General features: G+C 41.3%; 1 pseudogene; it reads right to left on the reverse strand.

The window, feature by feature from the left end:
* Positions 1-1,086: 1,086 nt before the first annotated feature.
* Positions 1,087-15,192, reverse strand: LOC109064909 (annotated as a pseudogene).
* Between the last annotated feature and the right edge of the window lie 398 nt (positions 15,193-15,590).

Here is a 15,590-nt window from a genome sequence, read left to right on the forward strand (position 1 = left end):
GTAACAAAACGAGGAATGGAACATGACCAAAATAGGAAAACACAAAGAAATAGAAGTTCCATGCCTATGACAGTTCGCCCCCTCCTGGAACGGTGCGTCCTCGCACCGAAAGAGATAGTCCAGCGGAGGGAGGGTGGGGGTTCTGGAGGCAGGCGTGAGGCAGGCAAGGGGCAGGCAATGAGGGAGCATGGAGCATGGAACCAGGGTGGAGTGGATGGAGGGGGGAGCCCGGAGCAGGAGGAGCCAGATGGTAATCCAGAGGCCAGCCAGGATGATGACCCATGGTGGAGTCGATGGTGGGAGCCAACTGACGGAGAGTGCACCGATGGATGAGGAGCCCAGGATGGAGCAGAGCAGCTGCAGAGCCAGGGTGACGCAGAGGATCTGGAGGGCCAAGGCGGAGCAGAAGGCTCAGGCGACCAAGGCGGAGGAGGGGCACCGGAAGACCGCTGCGGAGCCAGAGTGACTGAGGATGGAGGTGGAGCCGGAGGGAAGGAGGAGCCTGACAGAGCCAGAGGGATGGAACGACGAGGCAAAACCAGAGGAATGGAGTCCCGAGGTGGCGGATGGTCGACGACTGACCAAGATGGAGCCGGAGGGACGAGGGAACCCGGGGGAGCTGGTGGGATGCCGGGCCACGGTGGAGACGAGAGAGCTAAAAGCCAAGGCGGAGCCGATGGATCGGAGGTCCGAGGTGGAGTCCAGGACTCGCAGGCTGGAAGCAGAGACAGGGGATCCTCACGCCAAGGCGGAGCTGGAGACTGGAAGTCCTGAGGTGGACCAGAGCGCCCAGATGGCGCTGACTGAGGGTGAGCCGAAGGACTGACAGGCACCAGCTGAGATGGAGCAGAGGAACTGACTGGTCTAGGAGGAGGCGGGGAGGGAACACAGGAGGATCAGGGCTGGACGGAACCAGCGGAGATACAGGAGATTCAGGGCTGGACGGAACCAGCGGAGATGAGCAGAGGAACTGACTGGTCTAGAAGAAGGCGGGAGAGGGAGGTTGGGAGGGAACACAGGAGGATCAGGGCTGGTAGGAACCAGCAGAGACACAGGAGATTCAGGGCTGGGGGGGAGGAGGAGAGCAGGAGAACAGGAGCTGGGCGGAACCAGCGGAGACACAGGAGAATTAGGAATTACCTCCCCAAACCAGTCTATAAGGTCCATTTGAAAAACGTCCATTAATTCCTCCATATAATTTCCAGAAACCAGATGCAGCTCACCCTCAGTCACAGGAGTGTGGGCAGGGCTTTCCTCCACGCCCTCGATCTCCACCAGTAATCCCACAACACACGGTGTTGCCGGCTCACACACCTGGTCAGTCACGCTCTCAAGTCCTAGCTCCGGGGCGATGATTGGCTCTGTAATCCTGTCCGACTCGGGCTCTGCGGCTGCGGTGGGCTCTGGCACTTGCTCCGTGCAGCGGGCTGACAGCTGGCTGGTCTCTGGTTCGGGAGTGGGGCAGACGGTGAACTGAGATTTTTTTTTTTTTTTCTCCAGCACCCACTCCACGAAAGCGGTAAAAAATACTCTCTGTGACTGTTCGCTGGCAGGCGTGACTTACAGCGCTCGCTCAGGCCGTAATAATAAAAAACACAAAGCGAGCGGTCTGGGAAGTTGGTAAGGCACGCCAGATTGATAAAGTCCCTGGTGTGGTCCTCCAGCTAATGGTCCAATTGCTCCAAGCACAGGAGCTGGACAGCTGGGATATTTATTCCGGGAAAGGGAGAAAACAAAATGAAAAGGAAAGAAAAACGCCACTAAACTCACTTTTTTGGTCCGCTATTCTGTCACACGTGTTGGTGTGTAAAACAAAGTGCATGACGAAGGAGATATATATAAAGAGTTCTTTTAATGGTCACAGGAGAAAAAGGGCACATCCAAACACAAATCTTCAAACATTACATTAACATTAAACATTAATAGCAGACCAGGAGGAACTAAACAGACAGGGTTTTTAAACACAAGGAAAGTAATCAGGGGAATGGAAACAGGTGGGGATTAATCAATTAACAAAATGAGGAATGGAACATGACCAAAATAGGAAAACACAAAGGAACAGAAGTTTCATGCCTATGACAAATATTTCGGGGCCCAAGCATTCCAGAGTGCAAGTTTGGTGATCTCTGTCCTATGAATTTGTATCACTTGAAGACATGTTTATTATTATTGTTTTTATTATTTTGATTTGGTGTACAGATTCATTTTTGTTTTTGTGCAATCCTTTAAAAAAAAAGGACATGCATATATATTTTTTCCAGGTTTCAATTTTTGGGGTAATTTATTTGTTCATTTTATTTGACAGGTGTGATTATCATTGGGCTTGAGTTTTTACCTTCATCATTAAAGCATGGGCTTAAATATGGATAGAGTTTCTCAGTGAAAGTCTGACCAGTGAAAGAGTAGATATGAGAGCTGGAGCCCACATCATAAAAAGAAACCACACCCTCCTCATAATCCACAAACACTCCCACCTTCTCAGGTGTCTTTCTTTGAGGAAAAGCAACCACTGGATCATCACAAACTAAATATTCATTCTCATTTATCAGAGCCACAGTCCAGAATCCATTCACTGGAGTCAGTATGTTCGTCACCTTCCTATTAATAGATTCTCTGGCCACTCCTAAATCCCACTCAGTTTTTCCCTTCACCTGCACCTCATAGTAAAATCTTCCTGAACTGAATCCTTGCTTTGCTAGAACACAATTACAGACATTAAATCTTTTTGGGGTATTTCGGACGTCATGCTCAATATCTCCAAGGCTGACTTGTTTTCCATCATCAGACAGGATGAGATATGGATTTGCTGTATCAGGATCCAGAGTCACATCCACTATGATCAGAGATCAGACATTATTAATCAACTTATATATATATATATATTGTAAGTGAATTCAAGAAAATCGTGACATTAACACTGTACCTGCATATTTACGTGCCCACCTCAACCCTGTGTAAAAAGATGACAATATAATATTAATTACAATATAACAAATTATTCGGAGGAACAGTTCCAGGTTGAATGTTTATCTCTCAAATCAATGGTTTGTAAATGTAGATCATCCATCAATTTGTAAAACATAATGCATAGTGAGCTTACAGTACATTTTAGGTTTTAAAGGCCATATTAATTATTCAGTAAAAAAGGGGTTTAAATTGTCCTTGTGAGATGGAAAACTTATTTCTTTTTTCCATAATATTTGTATTTTATTTAAAAAAAATTAAAACACTTTGAAATACAGCCTTTTACAATCATACTCATTTTTCAGAGTTCCATACAACCATGAAATTGCTGCATTTACTCTAGAAAGATAAAACAAAATGAAAACACAATAACACTAAACAAGAATGTGTCTCCTGTTTTAGCCAATGGTAATCTATTCAAAATTACTTTTATAATCATACTGAATACAAAATGAAACAAACATATGTTGAAGAAATTATTAATTCTACAAGGTCGGAATCGAATTGTCCTTAATGATTAGTCATCCACTTCTTCATCTGTTAAATCCAAATCTTTAATGTAAGTAATGAAAAGACTCCATATGTTTTCAAATACATGCTGTTTAGCCTTTAATGTGTAAGTTATCTTTTCTAATGGAAGTCTTGACAACATCTGTCTTATCCATTGAATAGTACTTGGTCTGTGCATCTTTGTCCACAACAGAGTTACAAATTCTTTTGGCATAAAGCAAGCTGAGGTCTTCAAATAGTTGCTCACTTCCACTATAATTTTGTTATTATTTTCCCTGGGTATAAGCCTAACAGAAAAGGCTTAGGGTAAAATTTGTTTTGAAATTATCTTTTTAATTATGACTCTTACCTCTTCCCAAAATAATTTAATCTTACTGCATTGCCAAATACAGTGAAAAAAAATCCTCTAGCTTCCATGCATTTTGTGCATATGTCTGGTACATTTTTATTATATCTATTTAATTAAACCGGTGTCCACATTATCAATTTATACTGCATTAGTTTAAGGTGTGTATTTATAGACATAGTGTAAACCTTATTACAAGCTGCTTTCCAATCCTCATCCGAAACTTCAAATTGCAACTCTTCCTTCCACGATTTCAACTTACAGTACATTGTGAATTCTCAGATGAGTAAATTGTCAGCAACTCATAAAATTCAGATATGATACTCTTTCTCAGATTATCCTTTATCATAATTTTTTTATAAAGATGAATGTGGGGGTCTAGTAAGAGCATTATCTTCATTTACTTTAACAAAACTTCTCAGTTGAAGGTATTTGCAGAAATGTTTCCTATTGAGGCTGAATATAAGTCAACTCCTCAAAAGACATCATAATATCAGAGTCTGTCAAATAAAGATCTTGAATCATTGAATCTAGTCCCTTCAATTCCCACAATTTGAACATTGCATCCGCTCTTCCTGGAACAAAGAACTGATTACCCCATATTGGACTATATTGAGATGATGAATGTGAGTTTAAAAAAACAAAAACAAAAAACAAATTATACATAATACCATATCTTTAACATATGTTTTACAATTGGGTTTTTAGTTTGTTTCTGTAGTTTGTTTGCTGTATCTGAATATATATGTATGAGGGAAGAGGTAGGGTTAAATAGTGATATTCCATTTCTGTCCGATGTGGAGACTCACTTGTTGAATAATAGAACATAACAGACCTCAGCTGTGCAGCCCAGTAATACCACAATAAGTTTGGACATTTTAAGCCTCCTCTGTCAATTGGTAAACAACAAAGACAAACAAAGTCTTGCCCTCCTGTTGTTCCATTTAAATCTGACAAACATGGTTTTGATTTTTGAGGACAAATCTGAAGGTGGCCGTAATGGAATACTGTATTTTGAAATAAATAAAGTAGTTTGGGTAGTATGTTTATTTTTAAAATATTAATTCTCCCAATTTTAGATACTGTTAGTGACATTCATCTATCAGTTGACTCATACATTTCTGACATTAAAGGTTCATAGTTATCATCAACAATATTTTCCAGTCTTGGCAAAATCTGTACTCCCAAGTATTTAAGCTGCTCAACAACATTACATTGAATTCCTTTTAAAATAGGATTCCTTCGTTCTGTTGAATTTAACAGTAATCTAGAAGATTGGGTTATTTACCCTATATCCCGAGATATCACCAAATGTTTTAATTAGCTCTAACACAACCGGAATTGATTTACTTAAATTTGACATGAATAGAATAATATCATCAGCATGCAAGGATATTCTGTGTTCTGTCGGTCCTATTGTTCTTGACCTTGTCGGCATCCTTTACTAATTTTAATTTGTTTTGAAATATTTCTATTAGTCAAGATTTCTGCATTCTAGTTTTTGTGTATTGTTTTAACCCATTTTACGAAGTTATCTCCCATTTGAAATCTTTCTAAAACACTGAAAAGATAGGACCATTCGACCCTATCAAAGGCCTTTTCGGCATTTAATGATAGAAGTGCTGTATCTGACATTTCTTTGTTAGTATGACTAATGTTCAGTACCCTTTTTACAGTATGGAAACCCTGCCATTCCATGATAAATCCATTTTGATCTTTATTAATAATATTTGGCAGTAATTTTTGTAACCGTTTTGCTAAGAGTTTACAAAATATTTTAAGATCAGAATTTAACAAACATATGGATCTCATGTTTTCACATTTGTTAGAGGTTTTACCTGGTTTTGGCAGTAAGATAATTAGAGCACTATTCATAGAGGGTGGAAAATTGCCTTTCTGAAAGGCCTCCAGAAACATTTCCACAAGTGGAGTTAGCAGTTTATTTTAAATTTTTTATACAGATCTATTAGGAGACCATCTGGTCCTGCCCTTTTTCCTGACTTCATGCTAACAATAGCGTTCCCTATTTCTTCTGTTAATTTCGGGGGGCAGGAACCCCCTATCTGAGGGTTGTCCCCCCTAAAATATTATTAAAAACCATGCTGTGTATTGTAAATAATGTTTTATACTTTAAATAACTTCGTAATTAGTAAAACAACACAAATGGGGCAAAAAATATGTTTTAAGTTTAGAAACATTTTGAGTCTCCCCCTTCCTTGCCTCACAGTGCTTTGGTCCAAATGCCTGCTTTCCTCTTTTACATCAACTCAGTTGCAGAGTCCTTGGTTTTCCCGTTGAACTGGGCTACTTTAACACTATTGCCGCGGGTTGAAGTGACCCCAATAACATGATATGAATGTGAATTTTACCTGAGGAACCCTGCCGAAAAACGTGCATTTTCCTAGCGTCCTAGTAAAGGCTTCTAGATATAGCCTACTACAGACATTTCATGAAGTTATAAATGTAAAAATAACCTTCACTGTATACATTAAATATAGATGATTCTTATTAAAGTTAAGCAGTGAGTGATTTTCCCCTTTTCTTTTGTTTGATTAACATTTATGGCGTAGTCGGCGGCTGCAGGTTTACACTGTTGCTTTAAGATCTGACGCATAGATCAAATATTTTGACACATCTGTACTTCTCCCAGCTGTTCAAGCTCACTTAAGACAAAACTGACTGCATTTACATGAATAGTCTCCAAGACAGGCATTTTGACATAACTTTTTGTGTAAGTGTGTAGCAATAACAGCACTTGGCATTCGCACGCTGACTGAGAGGTGTGTTATTCTGTGAGCGCTCTTTCGGTGTGAGAGCACAGAAATCCGTCGGCTTTCAAGTACTGGGCAAGACTTAAAAACTGAATATCACTTTATGTGATAATGCATTGAGTCAGTCACTTTTCCGTCAACTGTCCCTGGAGTCGGTTGGACTGGGACATATTTTCTGAGTCCGAAAGGTTTTGAGTCTGAGTCAAGTCCGAGTAAAAATGCATCCGAGTCCGTGACAAGTCTAAGTCCTCTAAAACACTGTACTCGAGCCCGAACTCGAGTCCGAGTACCCCAACTCTAGCAAAATATATATATATATTGAGTATATTTTACTCAGACGCTGTTTGCCATGGTGGATCGATCTGATCCATGATCGACATTAAGAGCTGCTTAAAAATAAACGTGCACAAATTAGTGAGATTTTGTCTCGACTAAATCAAAAGAAAAAAACACTAACTGTATATTTTTATTTTCTAAAGCAAAGCAAATTTTAAAATTCCACTGAAAATATCTTCTGACATTTTTTGGTCATAGACAACATATGTTGAAGATACACGTTATTGTCAAAGTTATTGCCTAATCAGTTAATTAAAAAAATTTTCATAAAAATGTGGGCTATATAAAATTTTAATAATAACACACATCATATTGTTCCATTTGTTTTACGTATGCTTGTGTCACTAACGGTTGAAGTCCTTCTCTGATTTTATTATTGTTTGCAAGGTTGCAATGTTACTTTGCAATATTTTAAATATTTTTGGGTATTTTGCATGGTCTGTTATTGTCACCCTGGTGGGAGTTTTAACTCCTATTCACTGGGAATTAAAAAAATAATTTAGCTGATGTAGAGAGACATATAGACTGGGGGAATCCCCCCCTCTCCCCTGATTATGTATCATAACATATGTGTGAACATTATTTTGCATTTTTTACTTGGAAAACCAGCTTTATTTTTCTTGCATTCGAATAACAATGGATAAACCTGAAATGATAGAAGAAGGATTTGAGATGAATTTCATTTACAAAGGTAGGAAATGTGCATACTTTTAAATCGACACCTGCCACCTGGGGGGGGGGGGGGTCTTATCACTTCGCAGCCATCGCTCGCCACTGATATATATACACACACACACACACACATCACAAAAGATCTGATCCACAATGGATCCAGAGTTGTCAAGATGGCATCGCTGATGGCTGACTCCATTTCGTGCTCCGCAGTTGTTTTTATGTTTTTGTAGTTTGACCTGTTTTTAGTTATATTCCTGCAATTAGTTGCACCAGGGAAGAATTGCTGGAAATTCAGCAGTACACACCACCCAATGTTTAACCGGTTTTCGGCTATTCTGATGTTTTGCTGGACATCATAGTTGGTGGATCAGCAGTGCTGATCATACGCTTTAGGGCGCGCAGATGAGGGAAGCGAGCCAGCGTGCTCGTTAAACTTTGACCACCTGAAGGACATAACTGGTCCCTTGCTGGATCCTCTTCAGTTTGCCTACAGAGCAAACAGGTCCATGGATGATGCAGTCAACATGGGACTGCATTATGTTCTGCAATATCTAGACAGACCAGGGACTTATGTGAGGATCCTGTTTGTGGACTTGAGCTTGGCTTTTAACACTATCATCCCAAACCTTCTCCTGCCAAAATTAACTCAGCTCTCCATGCCCACCTCCGTCTGTCAGTGGATCAACAGCTTCCTGACAGACAGGCAACAGATAGTGAAGCTGGGAAAATACACATCCAGCACCCGTACAATCAGCACTGGTGCACCCCCAGTGTTGTGTTCTCTCCCCACTGCTCTTCTCCCTCTGCACAAATGTCCGCACTTCAAAGGACCCTTCTGTCAAGCTCCTGAAGTTTGCAGATGACACCACATTTATTGGCCTCATTCAGGACGGTGATGAGTCTGCTTACAGACAGGAGGATAAAGAGCTGGCTGTGTAGTGCAGTCACAACAACCTGGAGCTGAACACACTAAAAACGTGAAAATGATCATTGACTTCAGAAGAAAACCCCCTGCACTGCTCCCACTCACCATCATGGACAGCGCTGTAATGACATTGGAGACATTCAGGTTCCTGGGCACCACCATCTCTCAGGACCTGAAGTGGGACATTCACATCAACTGTTGAAACAGTTTTACTCTGCTATCACTGAATCCGTCCTCTGCACTTCAATAATTGTATGGTTCAGCTCAGCTAACAAATCTGACCTCAGAAGACTACAGAGGATATTCCGGACTGCTGAGCGAATTACTGGTACAACCCTCCCGGAGTTAGCTTCCAGCTTTGCTACTGTTTGGACGTTCTTGCTTACTGCACCGCGTTTTGCTCTCTTTTTATGTACTTTTCTCAATTTTTTTAAGATTCTATCTCCAGCAGATCAGCACAGTGCTCAAACAACACATTTTTGGCAGAAACACTAAAACTATGAACTTTTCGGGACTGAAATAATACCACGAAAAAGAAGACTCCTTTCTACCACTGCCAGCAGCTTGCATTCCAGAGATGGGAAAACAGCTGCCTACATTCAAACAGATGAAAAAGAAAATGCCTCTTGTGGAATCTACTTGCTGCATGAACAGCCATAAACTTCTACAAAGAATTGTGGTTCTTGAAACAAAGTTACTTGCTGGACCTCCAAAACAAGTGGAACACACAGCAGATTGTCATCACAGACCCCCTCAGCATACAGCCGGTGAGTCCCATGAATCTAGTGAATCTCAACAGTTTATACCAAGTGTAGAGGAACAAGCTGAAATTGATTGATACACTAATCAACGGCACAAACAGGGAGAAAAAGCCAAAGGCAGCAGAGACATCAGATTATCATGAGTATCTCATATTGCTGCGGTGGCATCCTCTACCCCAGATACAGCTATGACAAGGTTTGCAAACACTGGTATTCTACCACCTCTTATACATCTTGAAAACAGATTTGAAGTTTTAATGAATGTGGGTGAGGAATCCCCAAATGCGGTTAACCCTCTGGGGTCGACTAACGCGGATACGCGTTTTGTGGCATCTCCTCCTAATAACATCGAAATTAACTTAAATTACACTTTCAGTTTTGATTGTACAGATAAGACCAATATATCAATTGAATCTGTAAAGGGTCTACTTTTATTTGTAGACACACATAATAACAACAAAACTTTGTGCATTTATAAAATAAAGAAAACAAACAGGGTGCGCTGTCTGCCACCTTGGTCTGTGGTGATCTTCATTTAGAAATGCGTCATAAAATGAACTGTAACTCAGCAAATACTCAACACAGATACATGAGAGATATATCTATAGAAAGCTTGACATGTCTACATTTGAACTAAGCAAGTCTTATCGAAAACAAATATTCTGTGATAAAGTAATACATATGAAAACAACGCGATGTCCAGTCTTTCACATCTCCCTTCATTATATCTAATGCAACCACGCCCACGTGCTAAGTGCGCTATAGATATTATAATCATCTACGTGAAGCTTGCGTCAGAGCAAACAAAGCAGCGAGTGTTTTAAAATTTTACTTTTCGCTTTGTACTGAGAGGAATAAGACAGAATTCCCCTCAGAAAAGACTTGCTGTGACAAATAAGACAGAATTGCCCTCATGAAGCTTTGGATTACCTTTGGATTACTGATGCAGTGGCTTGATCCAGCAAAGATCATAAAGATGAGTAAGTATTTTTTTATTAACCTACTTGTATTAGTTTTCACTTAACTTGTACACATTTTACTAGTTAGACTTTTTCCAAACTATAATTCCTGACTAAAAGTATAATCAAGTGAAACATCATAAAGTTTCATTCACAGCATCTAAATGTCTCACGATACCAGGATGTTTTTTATTAATTTTTTTATGTTCTTTAACATGAACAGCAATACGATATAAAAAATATGAGTTATAATGTTACTAGCCTAATGTCAGTAAGAATGATTAGACAAAATTTTACCGTGATAGACTATTCTCTGTTAACGAATATAGCCATATATGTTTATAACTATATATATTGTATAGGCCTTCATACAAAGCATGCTTGTGTTTATGAATGTAACTAAGTTTCTGTTCATGAATATCTGCTCTGGTGTAAATATTTTGAATGTGTTATACCCGGGATCCTCTGAGGTGTACAGTATTGTACATAACTAATCAGTACTGAGAACAGTCTTGCTCGGTGTGTCTTCAATTAAGGGTAATCTCATTCAGTTTTAACCAACTGCCTGCTGCGTTTCGCACCCATCCAAATGCAATAGTGCAACTTCCAAACCACAACATTTCAGAGACTAATGAATTGTGTGTGACAATCACCTGCACATAATTCTTAAATGGACAGATCCTGCACAGATCCTTAAAATGGATTGATCCCAGAATTTTCTTTAAAAAATTACAGACCATAAATATCTATACACTGTATTTTTGATGTTCACATACCAGTTTGACAGAGTTGTTCATTTAATGTCTCATGAGTTTTCTTCGAGTCAGAGCTCTATGCAGAGGGAACACATTCACATCAGAGTCAATACTGATAGTAGTCCAGTTATTGGTGTGTTGCAGACTGTAGAGGGATGAGAACATCTACAGCAGGAGAGAAGTCTATTAAATACATTACTCTTTTGTTCTATTCTGTATCATTTCTAAAGACCAGTAAGAAAAAAATGGTCAAGTAGCTCATTAGGATTGGGAACAGTGTTTGTCCTCTAATATTTTTCAATCTCAGTGATGAGGAAGATGTTGACAGACCTGTAGAAGGCACAGATGATCATCAGTGTGTGAGAGCTGCTCCAGCTCAGTGTTTCTCTTCTTCAGATCAGTGATTTCCTGCTGCAGCTCTTTAATGAGATCTTCAGCCTGTTTCTCTGCTGCTTTCTGCTGTTCCTCCATCATCTTCAGCAGCTCAGACTGACATCTCTCAAAGGAGCGGATCAGGTCAGTGAAAAGCTTAACACTGGCTGATTTCTCTTTATCTATATTCCTCTGATGAAAAAGATAAATAAGCAGATTCATTTATTATATATTCACATATCTTTTTAAACGATAGTTCAAGAAATATGTGTATTAAAAAAAAATAATAATTCAACACCTTAATTGAGCAGACTAAAATATAGTGATGTATAACATTATTAATTGTAATTATTTTCAACTCACCCTTTTCATCTCTACTGAGTGCTGGATCTCTCGAATCTTCTTCATTCTGTTCTGGATCATCTGCTGCACATCTGTCTGTGTCTGAACCAGCTGATTCTACATAACACAGAAAACCCCAGAAACATTTATCACTAATTTTACATTTCCATCTTCTGACAAATTGTTCTGTTTGTATCTCTTGCCTTCTTCTGCTGACTCTCCTGCTCTATAGGAACAGTGTTGTGAGTCCTGTGGTCTCCTTCAGTGCAGGACAGACACACACTTGTCTGATCATCTCTGCAGAACAGCTCCAGAGGTCTCTGGTGTTTCTGGCATATATAATCCTCCAGATTTTCCACAGCGTTGATCAGTGTGTGTTTCTTTAGTCGTAGGACTCTGTGATGAGGCTCCAGGTGAGTCTCACAGTAAGAGCTTTGACACGACAGACAGGACTTCACGGCTTTCTGCTTTCTTCCATCACAGAAGTCACACAACACCTCAGATCTTTGTAGACTAAACTTCTCCTTAAAGTGTTGCACAACCTCTCTGAGTGTTGTATTAATCTTGAGATCAGGTCTTTTGCTGAATGTTTCTTTACAGAGTGGACAGAAGCAGGTCTTTGTGTTTGTCCAGCACTTGTTCAGGCAGGTTCTGCAGAAGTTGTGTCCACATGGAGTGGTGACTGGATCAGTGAACACATCCAGACAGATGGAGCACTGGAGCTCCTCATCTAGTGCACCACTGGAGGATGCCATGACTGAAAAGATACGTAATGACAATATATCATCTACATTTCTGGATAATTCCAATAAGTGTACTATTTTTATGCACAGGCTAAAAGTTTCATTGGTTAGCATGGTCCACTTAGCTGGTTGATGCCGTAACTACACCATTGTTTGCCCAAGAAACATAATTCAGTAATTCACAGGTAGCTGTCACAGTCCGGGGCGGGCTGGAACCGTACACCCTGCCCCTATACCCTGCACCACCTCGAGGAGCTATCAGAGTGCACCAGAGACGAGACAGATCTATAGAAAAGTACAAAGTTTGTCTTTATTTAATTAAAAGTAATTTTCCCAACTAAAACATTGCTCATCGACCTCTTCTTCTCCTCAGAATCCTGGTACTCCTCCTCTTTATTACTGGATGGGCTCCAAGCCGGACAAGATTAGGCAGGCAGGGGGTAGCTCTTGTTGTTAACAGGGCAGCTCCAGGGCGGTCAAGGTAGGTATGCGGGTATGGCTCTTCTTCTAAGCAGACCAGAGCAGCAAGGGAGGGGTGACTTCACGTACTCAACAATTGGCTCCCGATAATGGTGAGTGTACAACACGGCTCCTATCATAGCCAAGGCAGCTCCAGACCGGACGAAGTATGCGGGTATGGCTCCTCTTCCAGACCGTCAGGGAAGCAGGAGATGCATAACTCACAGCTCTGTATGATACACTCAAACACTGATTAATAAAACCCGTTGCCCAACTCACGTCATTAACGGGGCAGCTCCAGGCCGGACCAGGTAGGTATACGGGTATGGCTCCTCTTCCAGGCAGACCAGAACAGCAAGGGAGGGGCGATTTCACGTATTCAACAATTGGGTGTCCAGCACCGATATGGTAAGGTGTACAGCACAGCTCCTATCGGGTATGGCTCCTCTTCCAGACCCAAGGCAGCTCCAGACCGATTAATAAAACCCGTTTGCCCAAAGTCATTAACGGGGCAGTATGCGGGTATGGCTCCTCAGAACAGCAAGGGAGGGGCGACTTCCATTGGCTCCAGACCGTCAGGGAAGCAGGAGCTGCACCGGACGAAGTAAATGCGGGTATGGCTCCACAGCGTCTGTATGATGCATAACACTCTGTATGAAACACTGATTAATAAAACCCGTTGCCCAACTCACGTCATTAACGGGGCAGCTCCAGGCCGGACCAGGTAGGTATACGGGTATGGCTCCTCTTCCAGGCAGACCAGAACAGCAAGGGAGGGGCGACTTCACGTATTCAACAATTGGCTCCAGTCCCGATAATGGTAAGTGTACAGCACGGCTCCTATCGTAGCCAAGGCAGCTCCAGACCGGACGAAGTAAGTATGCGGGTATGGCTCCTCTTTCAGGCCGTCAGAGAAGCAGGGGATGCATAACTCACAGCTCTGTATGATACACTCAAACACTGATTAATAAAACCCGTTGCCCAACTCACGTCATTAACGGGGCAGCTCCAGGACGGACCAGGTAGGTATACGGGTATGGCTCCTCTTCCAGGCCGTCAGGGGAGCAGGGGATGCATAACTCACAGCTCTGTATGATACACTCAAACACTGATTAATAAAACCCGTTGCCCCCTTCCCCTCTAGGATGGGGAGCAAATCAGGTCGAAGGCACGAACACCAGCAAGACTCCACACTCCCCACACTCATGTATTCAGCAAGACACTCCAAAAAAAAAACGTCCACACGTGTAATTCTACTCCATAAGCACTACAATCCACACACTCACAGTGAATTAAGGCCTTTGCTCGTGGCTCCAACCCGGTTCCTCGTCCTTGAAGGTAAGGAGGTTTCGTGGGCGACCAGAAATATAATTGTCAGGGGACAGCACTAGATACAGGAGCTAGATCTTCATCCTCCACACCTTCCACTCAGAAACAGCACAGCAGATAACCAGCCGTAGACGAAGCAGCGGGGGAGAGGAACAGCTACAGACACCCTTGCGTCAACAAGTTAGAATATCACCATGTGGATTAGGAGCAAAACAATCATCGCACGGATGCAAAAACACCAGAACAGAATATCCAGCTTCGAGAGAGTTATAACTCAAAGACAGTGAGAGTGGTGAGCAACCACAAACATGCTGACATTAAGGGTTTAGACCTTCAAAGTATTTAGCTTCCAGCCAACAAGCATCCAATCATCACATCCAAATGGGGACAACAAGCTTCAAAGACCCATATAGGAGGTAAACGTGGTACTTAACTTGTTCCCAGTATGCATGTGCACATCCGTTCTCCAGTCCCTGTATGTCCTTTTTTTTTGTGTAGAAAAGACGTTACCTCCTATCCACAGCTTGTAGAAAATCCGTTTTCGTCACGCTTCCCCTCTTCCCGACCTCTAGCTCTCTCGGGCTGGTCTCGCCCGCAACCCCTTTGCTTTTCCTTTGGCCACAAAGTCCTTTTTATAAGCCGCATTCCTGTTACTTGTCCCAATCATCACACACCTGTTATTCATTTCTTTACTTGATCCGGGCGTCTGAGCACCGGTCACGGGGCAACCGGAACCGGCCAGGTGTCACACCGGAACCATTCCGACCGGGAAACATCCTCAACGAAAAATGGTTCCGCCTGTCATGCATCACCCCGTGACATAGCCATGTATACTAACAAAATGTAGGCATTGCTCATGAACAAAGATTACAGCTTGTGTATTGATATGTGTCATGCACAAGTCAAGCAACTGCCATTGAGATGAAACAGAATGCAATAGATAGCTTTTTATTAGGTATTATAGACTTCCTTATCTCTTGAAAATAAAAGTCTAACTGAGATTTTAAAGAGTACAAAGTACAAGGTTTTGTTGTTGTTGTTTCCAGGAAGTTGTATTCGATTTTGTGATTAATAGGCATAAATTCCTTAAAATAATGTTTAAATATAGTAACTAAGTATCCGTGCATCAGTTATTCCAAATCTTTAACTGCTAGGCTACTCCATCACAGGCAGAACAGCACATCAAAGGTTATTCACAGTGTCAGTGAGCACCTCAAAAATTGTCAAGAATATGTTTTTCAAATAAATACTGTAACCCAACAAATAAAGATCATCTAAACATCAGATGTCATTTTCTTTTTATAAAGCAGTTATCACTTTGGTTATTTTGTATGCAGTTCAAG

The sequence above is a fragment of the Cyprinus carpio genome, chromosome B23, assembly GCF_018340385.1.
Source record: "Cyprinus carpio isolate SPL01 chromosome B23, ASM1834038v1, whole genome shotgun sequence".
Lineage (NCBI taxonomy): Eukaryota > Metazoa > Chordata > Actinopteri > Cypriniformes > Cyprinidae > Cyprinus > Cyprinus carpio.